The sequence below is a fragment of the Melanerpes formicivorus genome, unplaced genomic scaffold (genome assembly GCF_026170545.1).
Source record: "Melanerpes formicivorus ecotype bairdi unplaced genomic scaffold, bMelFor1.0.p_v2 SCAF_82, whole genome shotgun sequence".
Lineage (NCBI taxonomy): Eukaryota > Metazoa > Chordata > Aves > Piciformes > Picidae > Melanerpes > Melanerpes formicivorus.
The window spans coordinates 894,067-905,820 of record NW_027142434.1 but is presented as its reverse complement, the minus strand read 5'-3'; positions in this window follow the sequence as shown (position 1 = coordinate 905,820).

Below are 11,754 nucleotides of genomic sequence, written 5' to 3'. Positions count from 1 at the left end.
GGTCACCAGGGCAGCACACACGGCTCTGCAGCGCCGGATTTTGAACTCTTGGGTGCAATTGAATCCCCGGCAAGCACAGACTCTGCTCAGCGCTGTGGAGTTGGTAATGGTTTGAAGAATCCAATCAACAGCACTTGTGCTCGCCCCCGCCCCTGCCCGCATAGCCTCTGCGACGGGCTGCGCTCAGCCCGGACCTGAAGGAACTTGTCCTGCTGCGCTTCTCAGCTCCTTCCTTTGATTCTAATTGCTGAGCCGAACTCCCCTGGGGGATGACCTTGGCTGCAAAGGGTCTTTAGCTCAGGTTCCTTAGCGAAGCTGTTTGATAAAGCATCCTAGGATGGCTCAGGTTGGGAGGGACCTGCAGCATAGTGCAGGCCACAAAGTCTCTCCTCGTGGAAAGATCCTGCCTTGGTTTCAAGAATCAGAGTGTGGCTGAGGTTGGAAGGGACTATTTAGAATAAACTATTTAGAATAAACTAAAACAGGTTGGAAGAGACCTTCAAGATCATGGTGTCCAACCCATCAACCAATCCAACCCACCCAAACAGCTAACCCATGGCACCAAGCACCCCATCAAGTCTCCTTCTGAACACCTTCAATGACGGCAACTCCACCACCTCCTTGGGCAGCCCATTCCAATGGGCAATCACTCTCTCTATGTAGAACTTCTTCCTAATATCCAGCCTAAACCTCCCCTGGTGCAGCCTGAGACTGTGTCCTCTTGTTCTGGTGCTGGCTGCTGGGAGAAGAGCCCAACCTCCACCTGGCTCCAACCTCCCTTGCAGATCATCTGCTCCAACCCCTCTTCCATGGGATGCTCTCAGCTAGGCTCAGCTGCTCAAGGCCTCATCCAGCCTGGCCTTCAACACCCCCAGGGAGGAGGCAGCCACAGCCTCCCTGGGCAGCCTGTGCCAGAGTCTCACCAGCCTCACACTGGAGAACTTCTTCCTCAGCTGCAGTCTAACCCTGCTCTGCTTCAGCTTCAAACCATTGCCCCTTGTCCTGTCTCCAGACCCCCTCAGGAAAAGTCTCTCTGCAGCCTTCCCCTAGGATCCTTTCAGGCAGCTCTAAGGTCCCCCTGAAGCCTCCTCTAGGCTGAACAAGAAAACCAAGCCCAGGACAGTCCAAGCTGTCTGAGACAGGCAGAGCTGAAATCTGCAGCTGCAGGAGTTCACAAGGTGCTCAGGAGCCCTCAGAGCACTTGCTGCTGGGAGGTGAAAGGGGAAAAGAGCTTCAATAGTTGAATTTCCTTTGTTCTCTTTAGAGAGAGAAAAAAAGGCATTAAATGTTTGGGTGGGGTTTGGGGTTTGGTGGTGGGGTTTTGGGGTGGTTGAGTTGGGGTTTTAGGGTGGTTGAGTTGAGGGTTTGGGGTGGTGGAGTTGGGGGTTTGGGGTGGTTGAGTTGGGGTTTGGGGTGGTTGAGTTGGCGGTTTGGGGTGGTTGAGTTGGGGGTTTGGGATGGTTGAGTTGGGGTTTGGGGTGGTTGAGTTGGGGGTTTGGGGTGGTTCAATTGGGGGGTTTGGGTTGGTTGAGTTGGGGGTTTGGGGGTGGCTGAGTTGGGGTTTGGGGTGGTTGAGTTGGGGTTTGGGGGTGGTTGAGTTGGGGTTTGGGGGTGGTTGAGTTGGGGTTTGGGGTGGTTGAGTTGGCGGTTTGGGGTGGTTGAGTTGGCGGTTTGGGGGTGGCTGAGTTGGGGTTTGGGTTGGTTGAGTTGGGGTTTGGGGTGTTTGAGTTGAGGTTTGGGGTGGTTGAGTTGGGGTTTGGGGGTGGTTGAGTTGGGGGTTTGGGGGTGGTTGAGTTGGGGTTTGGGGTGGTGGAGTTGGGGGTTTTGGGGTGGTTGAGTTGGGGTTTGGGGTGGTTGAGTTGGGGGTTTGGGGTGGTTGAGTTGGGGTTTGGGGTGGTTGAGTTGGGGGTTTGGGGTGGTTGAGTTGGGGTTTGGGGTGGTTGAGTTGGCGGTTTGGGGGTGGTTGAGTTGGGGTTTTGGGGTGGTTGAGCTGGGGTTTTGGGGTGGTTGAGTTGGGGTTTTGGGGTGGTTGAGCTGGGGTTTTGGGGTGGTTGAGTTGGAGGTTTGGGGTGGTTGATTTGGGGTTTGGGGTGGTTGAGTTGGAGGTTTGGGGTGGTTGAGTTGGGGGTTTTGGGGTGGTTGAGTTGGGGTTTGGGGTGGTTGAGTTGGGGGTTTTGGGGTGGTTGAGTTGGAGGTTTGGGGTGGTTGAGTTGGGGGTTTTGGGGTGGTTGAGTTGGAGGTTTGGGGGTGGTTGAGTTGAGGGTTTGGGGGTGGTTGAGTTGGGGTTTGTGTGTTTGGAGTTTGGTGGTGGTTTGGTTTGGTTTGGTTTGGTTTGGTTTTCCCTTCCTCTTTGGTTTGCTCTTCTCAGCTGGAAACAAAAACTCTCAGCAGCACACAAGTGGTGGAGCTTTGGGGATCCTTTTCCTGCAAGATGGAAAGTGGCCTGAAAGTGGATAGTCTGGAGTTGTGCCAGGGGAGGGGAGGGTGAGGGATTAGGAAGAATTCCTTCTGCTGCAAGAGTGCTCAGGGCTTGGCAGAGGCTGCCCAGGGAGGTGGTGGAGTCCCCATGGCTGGAGGGGTTCAGGCAAGGGGTGGCCATGGCAGCTGGGGCCATGGTTTAGTGTTGGCCTGGGTGACCTCAGAGAGCTTTTCCAACCCAAACAATTCCAGGATTTCAAGATGAAAGGGAAGCTAGGCCAGGCTGGATTTCATCTGCCAGATGTTGCCATTGTATGACAAATATGTGCAGAGATTTCAGTGTTCTCAGTCTCACAGAATCACCAAGGTTGGAAGAGACCTCAAGGATCATCCAGTCTAAGCTGTCACCACAGACCTCATGACCAGACCATGGCACCAAGTGCCACATCCAATCCCCTCTGGAACACCTCCAGGGATGGGGACTCCACCACCTCCCTGGGCAGCACATCCCAAGGGCCAACAACTCTCTCAGTAAAGAACTTTCTCCTCCCCTCCAGCCTAAACCTCCCCTGGCACAGCTTGAGACTGTGGCCTCTTGTTCTGGTGCTGGGTGCCTGGCAGGAGAGCCCAACCCCCACCTGGCTCCAACCTCCCTTCAGGGAGTAGGAGAGGGCAATGAGGTCTCCCCTGAGCCTCCTCTTCTGCAGGCTAAGCAACCCCAGCTCCCAGCTCCTCCCAGGGCTGTGCTCCAGACCCCTCCCCAGCTTTGTTGCCCTTCTCTGGACACCTTCAAGTTTCTCAATGTCCTTCCTAACCTGAGGGGCCCAGAACTGGACACAGGACTCCAGGTGTGGCCTAACCAATGCAGAGTCCAGGGGCACAATGACCTCCCTGCTCCTGCTGGCCACACTCTTCCTGCTGCAGGCCAGGATGCCCTTGGAGCCTTGTCCTTGGAGCCTCCCAGTGTAGGCAGCAGGTGACTCTGTGACAATTTCCTGTGTTCAGTCCAAAAGGTTTATTTAGTTCTGATATGACTGGGGGGAATGGAAAAAAAAGTGAAGTAGGGAGCTGGAGATTGGCTGTGAGGAAGAAGTTGTTGGCCAAGAGGGTGGTGAGAGCCTGGCCCAGGCTGCCCAGGGAGGTGGTGGAAGCCTCCTGCCTGGAGGTGTTTGCAGCCAGGCTGGAGGTGGCTGTGAGCAACCTGCTGTGGGGTGAGGTGTCCCTGCCCATGGCAGGGGCTTGGAGCTGGCTGAGCCTTGAGCTCCCTTCCAGCCCTGACAGCTCTGTGACTCTATGATTCTGTCCCTTCAAACTACTAAGGAAATCTTCAACCTCTGAGCAAAGGTTGGCCTAAGCTCTAAAACCTACGGGAAATGAGTGCCCCACAATGATTTAGTTGTTCTAAATCCCATTGGTTTTAAGCCAATCTGAAACATTTGCTTCATGCTTTTGAAATGCTCTGACCTGAAACAACACTCACAATGCTCTGTCCTTCCAGCTCTGCCAGTGCAGTCTAGCAGCAGGTCAGACCAGGGCTTGTCAGTGGTACAGAACCACACTGCAGTATTTTATCCTCCTACAGGACCAGGAAATCAAGGGCTGGCCCTTGCCAAAGCAGAAGCTTGAGCTGGTATCATGCTGTGAGTGCAGCTGAGCTGTCAAATAAAGCCAGGGGTTCAGGCCAGACTGGGGTGTTACAGTGTGCCCTGCCCAGCCTGAGCCGAGGCTCTGCCATCCTTCACCGGTCTGCTAACTGCCTGCTCTCATTTGGCTGAACAGGGCAATGGACTTTGCCCAGCCCTCAGCTCTGCCAAGTGCTGCTGGGGACTCTCCAGGGCTGCTCCAGCTGCACAAAGGCTCTCAGCCTGTCTGTGAGGCCTTGGTTTGATGCTACTTTGTCAAGTTTCATACAGCCCCTGGGGCAGCTGACAATCACAGACTCCCATCTGCTTGGAAGAGCCCTTGGAGACCATCCAGCCCAGCCCTCCCCCCAGCGCTGCAGGCTCAGCACCAAGCCATGACCCTTGCACCAGGTCCATGCTGCTTGAACACCCTCAGGGTTGGTGACTGCAGCCCTGCCCTGGGCAGCCTCTTCCAATGTTTGAGATCCCTTCCAGGGCAGAAATATTTCCTGGCACCCAGCCTGAGCCTCCCCTGGGGCAGCTCGGAACCATCCCTGCTGCTGTGCTGCAGTGAAGCTCTGTTCACAGTCTCACAGAGTCACCAAGGTTGGAAGAGACCTCGGGGATCATGGAGTCCAAGCTGTCACCGCAGACCCATGACCAGACCATGGCACCAAGGGCCACATCCAATCCCCTCTGGAACACCTCCAGGGATGGGGACTCCACCACCTCCCTGGGCAGCACATCCCAATGGCAAACAACTCTCTCAGTGAAGAACTTTCTCCTCACCTCCAGCCTGAACCTCCCCTGGCACAGCTTGAGACTGTGTCCTCTTGTTCTGGTGCTGGTTGCCTGGGAGAAGAGCCCAACCCCCACCTGGCTCCAACCTCCCTGCAGGGAGGTGCAGAGAGCAAGAAGGTCTCCCCTGAGCCTCCTCTTCTGCAGGCTAAGCAACCCCAGCTCCCTCAGCCTCTCCTCCCAGGGCTGTGCTCCAGACCCCTCCCCAGCTTTGTTGCCCTTCTCTGGACACCTTCAAGTCTCTCAATCTCCTTCCTGACCTGAGGGGCCCAGAACTGGACACAGGACTCCAGGTGTGGCCTCAGCAGTGCAGAGTCCAGGGGCACAAGGACTTCCCTGCTCCTGCTGGCCACACTCTTCCTGCTGCAGGCCAGGATGCCCTTGGCCTTCTTGGCCCCCTGGGCACACTGCTGCCTCCTGTTCAGGCAGCTGTCAATCAGCACCCCCAGCTCCCTCTCTGTTTGGGAGCTCTCAGCCTCTCTGCCCCCAGCCTGGAGCTCTGCCTGGGGTTGCTGTGGCCAAAGTGCAGCCCCTGGCACTGGGACTTGTTGAATGCCATCCTGTTGGCCTCTGCCCAGCTGTGCAGCCTGGCAAGGTCCCTCTGCAGAGCCCTTCTGCCCTCTGCCTGACCAACCTCTGCATTTCATGGGCAATACAAAGTCCATTTTGGTTTTCACTCTCTCAAATCCCCAGTTTTCCCCTATCAGCAGCCTTCAGTGCCCTTCTCTGGTGGCATGGAAGAGGGCACCAGGAGAGGGGCACTTCCAGCTGCTTTGCCTCTGTGTGCCTTCCCAAGTGACCAGCAAGCCAGGCTTACAGAACCTGGGGCTGCTGCACACCTGGAAGAACATTTCCTGGGGTCTGAACTGTGTTGGATTTAGCCTGGCTGAGGAGCAGTGTCAGGGCCAGGGGGCTGTCATGTGGCCAGCATTTCTTGGACACGTTCTCTTTTCCTGCTGGAGATTGTTTCTGTGAGCACTGAGGGAGTCTTTTACCTCTGCCCAGGCTTTCTCTGTGTCTGGTAATGCTATCAAGGCCCCCAGAGCTCAGCCTTTGGCTGCTCACCACAGATTGAGGGAATGTGATACTCTGAGGTGCTGTGTTTGTGATAAACCTCTGGAGCTGCACTGTGGGGCTGGGGATTCTGGAGGCTTTGGAATGAACCCTCTCTGAGTGTACAGCCATGAAGCCCTTGCTTTCTGCTCTCTCTCAGAAGCATTAGGCAAATCCTGTGTGCAGATGCACTTCTGGCAGTGAATTCCTAAGCAGGGGATAGCCCTGAAGCTGTGGCTGCCTGCTCACCACCTCTGCTGGCCTGGAGACCACCTGGGGGTTCCATGCACGTTTTCCAGCACTCAGACTGCCAGCAGCAAGGTGCTGCATGGATTTCACTGAGCTCTTAACTGATCCTCACTCCTAGGCCACAGCAAACCTCTCAGGGTGTGAGGACGGAGGAGCTTGTGTGCAGCTAGAGCAAAGTGGTTGGATTTCACCACTGAGGGCAAAAGCTTCATCAAGAGTTCATTTTCTCACCTCTCAGATGTCAGGAGCTGGAAGGGACCTCTGGAGCTCTTCCAGTCCAAGCCCCCTGCCAGAGCAGTCACCCAGGGCAGGGCACACAGGACACATCCAGGCTGGCTTTGAGAGTCTCCAGAGCAGGAGACTCCACAACCTCTCTGGGCAGCCTGCTCCAGGGCTCTGGGAGCCTCACAGTGCAGAAGTTCCTCCTCCTGCTGAGCTGGAACCTCCTGTGCTGCAGTTTCCATCCATTGCCTCTTGTCCTACCCCAGGGCACAGTGAGCAGAGGCTGTCCCTGTCCCTCCCTTCCTGACCCCCAGCCCTCAGCTATTGATAGACATTGATCAGCTCCCTCTCAGCCTTCTCCTCTCCAGACTCAACAGCCCCAGGGCTCTCAGCCTCTCCTCCCCAGGCAGTGCTCCAGGTCCCTTCAGCATCCTTGCAGCCTCCCTTGGGCTCTCTCCAGCAGATCCCTGTCCCTCCTGAGCTGGGGAGCCCAGAGCTGGATGCAGTGTTCCAGGTGAGGTCTCAGCAGGGCAGAGCAGAGGGGGAGCAGAACCTCCCTGGCCCTGCTGGCCACACTCTGCTGAATGCAGCCCAGGAGCCCCTTGGCCTCTTGGCCCCCAGGGCACATTGCTGCCCCATGCAGACCTTGCTGCCCACCAGCACTCCCAGGTCCCTCTCCTTGGGCTGCTCTCCAGCAGATCCCCTCCCAGCCTGTCCTGCTGCAGTTGATTCTTCCTGCCCAGCTGCAGGACTCTGCTCTCCTCCTTGCTGAGCCTCAGCAGGTTCTCCTCCTCTCTGAGTGCAAAACCCTCCTGTTTCTAACTCCCATCCTCAGGCCTGTGTGCTTCACCCTAGCTTTGCACCTGGCTCCTCACAGAGTGTGCAGCCCCCCTGACTGTTCCATGGCACAGAAGCTCTCCCTCCCAAGCAGCTCCTTTATGAAGCCAAGGAAACCAAAGCCAGCTGCCTGTCTGGCAAACTCCTCTGGAGCAGCAGAGCAGACAAGGGGAGGTTGGGAGGGGGCTCTGCATGCCCCTGGGCAGTGCAATTCTTCTGCAGCTGAAGCTGTATCCATGAGCTATTTCAGTCCAGGGTCAGGGGAGTGCTGGGCAGCATGAGGCCTGGATCCTCAGGGACAGGATTTATTCTGTGCCTCTGCAGGATTCCTTCAGCCTCTAACACAATTTATTTGATGAATTACTTTCATTCCTATCTGCCAGGCCTGGAACTGCCCCTGGATGTTGGCAGGGAGCTGGGGAGGCACAGGGATGCTCACAGCAGGAAGCAGCAGCTGGTTCCTCAGTGGGGATTCACCCCCAGCACCCTGCCCTGTGTGCCCAGGGGCTGGCACTGGGCACTGCCCTCTCCTCTCTCCCACTGCAGCAGGGCACAGCTGTGGCCAGCTGCTGCCTTCATGGCCACCAGCTCATGATTCTTGTGGCCTTTGCCATCTAAAACCTTGGTTCTTAGCTCACAGACACGAGTGGAGTGGCTGGCACAGGAGGGTTGTCCTGCCAGGCTGGGAAGTGACCTGTTGGAGAGCAGTGAAGGGGGAAAGGCCCTGGGGGTGCTGCTGGGTGGGAGGTTGGCCATGAGCCAGCAATGTGCTCTGGTGGCCAAGCAGGCCAAGGGCAGCCTGGGTGGGTTAGAAGGGCTGTGGTGAGTAGGTCAGGAGAGGTTCTCCTCCCTCTCTGCTATGTCCTGGTGAGGCCACATCTGGAATATTTTGTCCAGTTCTGGGTCCCTCAGGTCAAGAAAGACCTCAGGAAACTGCTTGAGAGAGTCCAGCACAGAGCCATAAAGATGATGGAGGCAGTGGAACATCTCCTGTGAGGAGAGCCTGAGGCAGCTGAGGGCTCTGCAGCTTGGAGAGGAAGAGCCTGAGGGTGACCTCATTCATATCACAGCCCTGGGAGGAGAGGCTGAGGGAGCTGGGGTTGCTTAGCCTGCAGAAGAGGAGGCTCAGGGGAGACCTTCTTGCTCTCTGCAACTCCCTGAAGGGAGGTTGGAGCCAGGTGGGGGCTGGGCTCTCCTCCCAGGCAAGCAGCACCAGAACAAGAGGACACAGTCTCAAGCTGTGCCAGGGGAGGTTCAGGCTGGAGGTGAGGAAGAAGTTCTTCCCAGAAAGAGTTGTTGGTCCTTGGGATGTGCTGCCCAGGGAGGTGGTGGAGTCCCCATCCCTGGAGGTGTTCCACAGGGGACTGGATGTGGCCCTTGGAGCCATGGTTTGGTTAGTCAGGAGGTGTTGGTGAGAGGTTGGACTTGGTGATCTCTGAGGTCTTTTCCAGCCTTGGTGATTCTCTGATTCTATGTTTATAGAGCTGTGCAGGGTGATGCCCAGAGGCTGGGGCCAGGCTCTGCTGGGTGATGCCCAGTGCCAGCCCAGGGGCAGTGCTGGAAGCTGAGGCAGAGGAAGTGCCATGGAGACATGAAGGTATTTTTTTGTACTGTGAAGCTGCAGGAGCCTGGAGCAGGCTGCCAGGGGGGCTGTGGAGCCTCCTTCTCTGGAGATATTCACAACCTGCCTGGATGTGTTCCTGTGTGCCCCTGCTCTGGCAGGGGGTTGGACTGGATGGTCTGGTGGGGTCCCTTCCAACCTCTAACACTCAGTGATTCTGGGAGTGTTGCCCCAGGCACTTCCACCCTTTGCTCTCATCCTCTCCTCATCACCTTCCCCAGAGCAAGCACCCAGGCTCTCTCTTGCTCAGGTCATGCTGAACAGCACCAGGAAATCACAGGCTCGAGGCTGGGCACAGGGCTGAGTTCCGGGGCAGGGAAGGTGTGACCTGGTTAATCATTCACAGCCGTGCCCCTTCCCCCCGCAGCGCTCACTGCTTCCTCAGCAGGCTGCAGGCTCTCTGCAGCAGGCATCCATCGCCTCCATCTGTGCACAGCAAGGGCCTCAGCCCCCCTGATCCTGGGTGCATCTCCCACAGCCTGGCACAGGAACTGACTGCTCCAGCCCCTGTGCTGCTGTGGGGATCCTCCTCATGCTGCTGGAGCCTCCTGGCTGCTTTGGTGAGAGGCAGAGAGCCAGAGGTGTGGTTTAGGTGTCTGGCTCCTGGTGGGACTGTACAGGTGAGGAGGTTGCTAAGGCCATAACGTCAGGGGGCTCACAGTGGATCAGCCATTTCCTGCTGAGCTCAGCAGGGTTTCTCTCCTGGGGGCCCATAGCTAGTGCCCTGGGAGGAGTGCAGCATCACTGCCCCAAGGGACTCCCCCATCTCCAGAGATTCCCCTCTCAGTGGGCCCTGAACCACTGCCCTGTATTTTCTCCTCCCAAACTGCATTTGGCTACAGGTTTGGGCTTCTCTTTTATCCCCTCCTGCTCCCCAGGAGCAGCTGAATGTCCTGCCAGGGTCTGTGAAGGTAACCCAGAGTCTCCTCCTGCATCCAGGGCCCTGCACTGTTACAGGCACAGGTGGGGTTCAGTGCTGGCAAGGAATCCCTCCTGGATTGTCTGGGCAGGGATCTCCACAGGTTTGGGGTTTGTTTTGCTCTTCCTTTGCAGGCTGGGTGCAGCCCACTTGGGATCATCTGGTCTGGGCTGACCTCCTCTAGAAGGCAGGCTGGCACCCTGTCCAGGGCAGCTGGCTGCAGGCCTCCTGTGGGGCCTCCTACTGCACAGCCCTGACCTTTGGCTGGTGCAAAATACACTCCCAGCTCTGCAGGTGCTGGAGAGGGACAAGGTTCTTGACATCAAGTAAAGCAGCACCTTCATTAGCCTCTGGAGAGCTGGAAGGGGAAGAGAAACAGGGACTATGTGCCTTGTTTTGCCCTGGAAGGGACTGGCAGGTGAGGAATGCTGTTGTGTAAGCCTGGCTAGCAAGAATGAGGACAGCTTCCCTGTGCTGTGTGATGAGATTAGTCCTGGCTGTGGCTGCCTTCTGCCTAAACCAGCTCATCTGGCCAGTCAGGCCTGGATGTCACCTGTGGGTGCATGGCAGAGGTGCACAGCAGCTCTGTGTCCTGCTCTGCAGGCCTGGATGTCACCTGTGGGTGCATGGCACAGGAGCACAGCAGCTCTGTGTCCTGCTCTGCAGGCCTGGATGTCACCTGTGGGTGCATTGCACAACTGCACAGCAGCTCTGTGTCCTGCTCTGCAGGCCTGGATGTAACCTGTGGGTGCATGGCACAGGAGCACAGCAGCTCTGTGTCCTGCTCTGCAGGCCTGGATGTCACCTGTGGGTGCATGGCACCAGTGCACAGCAGCTCTGTGTCCTGCTCTGCAGGCCTGGATGTCACCTGTGGGTGCATGGCAGAGGTGCACAGCAGCTCTGTGTCCTGCTCTGCAGGCCTGGATGTCACCTGTGGGTGCATGGCAGAGGTGCACAGCAGCTCTGTGTCCTGCTCTGCAGGCCTGGATGTCACCTGTGGGTGCATGGCACAGGAGCACAGCAGCTCAGCAGCTCTGTGTCCTGCTCTGCAGGTCTGGATGTCACCTGTGGGTGCATGGCAGAGGTGCACAGCAGCTCTGTGTCCTGCTCTGCAGGCCTGGATGTCACCTGTGGGTGCATGGCAGAGGTGCACAGCAGCTCTGTGTCCTGCTCTGCAGGTCTGGATGTCACCTGTGGGTGCATGGCAGAGGTGCACAGCAGCTCTGTGTCCTGCTCTGCCTGTGTTGATGTGAACCAAATCAATGCTGGCAATCGACAGAGGACAGCCAGAGAGGTCACTGCTGTGCTGGGTTGCAGCTCTCACTGTAGCTCTCTCCCAGCCTGGTGTGCAGGGCACAGCTGGGTGACCCTGCAGCAGGAGGGCACAGCTGGGTCACAATGCAGCAGGAGGGCACAGCTGGGTCACAATGCAGCAGGAGAGCACAGCTGGGTCACCCTGCAGCAGGAGGGCACAGCTGGGTCACAATGCAGCAGGAGGGCACAGCTGGGTCACAATGCAGCAGGAGAGCACAGCTGGGTCACCCTGCAGCAGGAGGGCACAGCTGGGTCACAATGCAGCAGGAGAGCACAGCTGGGTCACCCTGCAGCAGGAGGGCACAGCTGGGTCACCCTGCAGCAGGAGGGCACAGCTGGGTCACCCTGCAGCAGGAGGGCACAGCTGGGTCACAATGCAGCAGGAGGGCACAGCTGGGTCACAATGCAGCAGGAGAGCACAGCTGGGTCACCCTGCAGCAGGAGGGCACAGCTGGGTCACAATGCAGCAGGAGAGCACAGCTGGGTCACCCTGCAGCAGGAGGGCACAGCTGGGTCACCCTGCAGCAGGAGGGCACAGCTGGGTCACAATGCAGCAGGAGAGCACAGCTGGGTCACCCTGCAGCAGGAGGGCACAGCTGGGTCACAATGCAGCAGGAGAGCACAGCTGGGTCACCCTGCAGCAGGAGGGCACAGCTGGGTCACCCTGCAGCAGGAGAGCACAGCTGGGTCACAATGCAGCA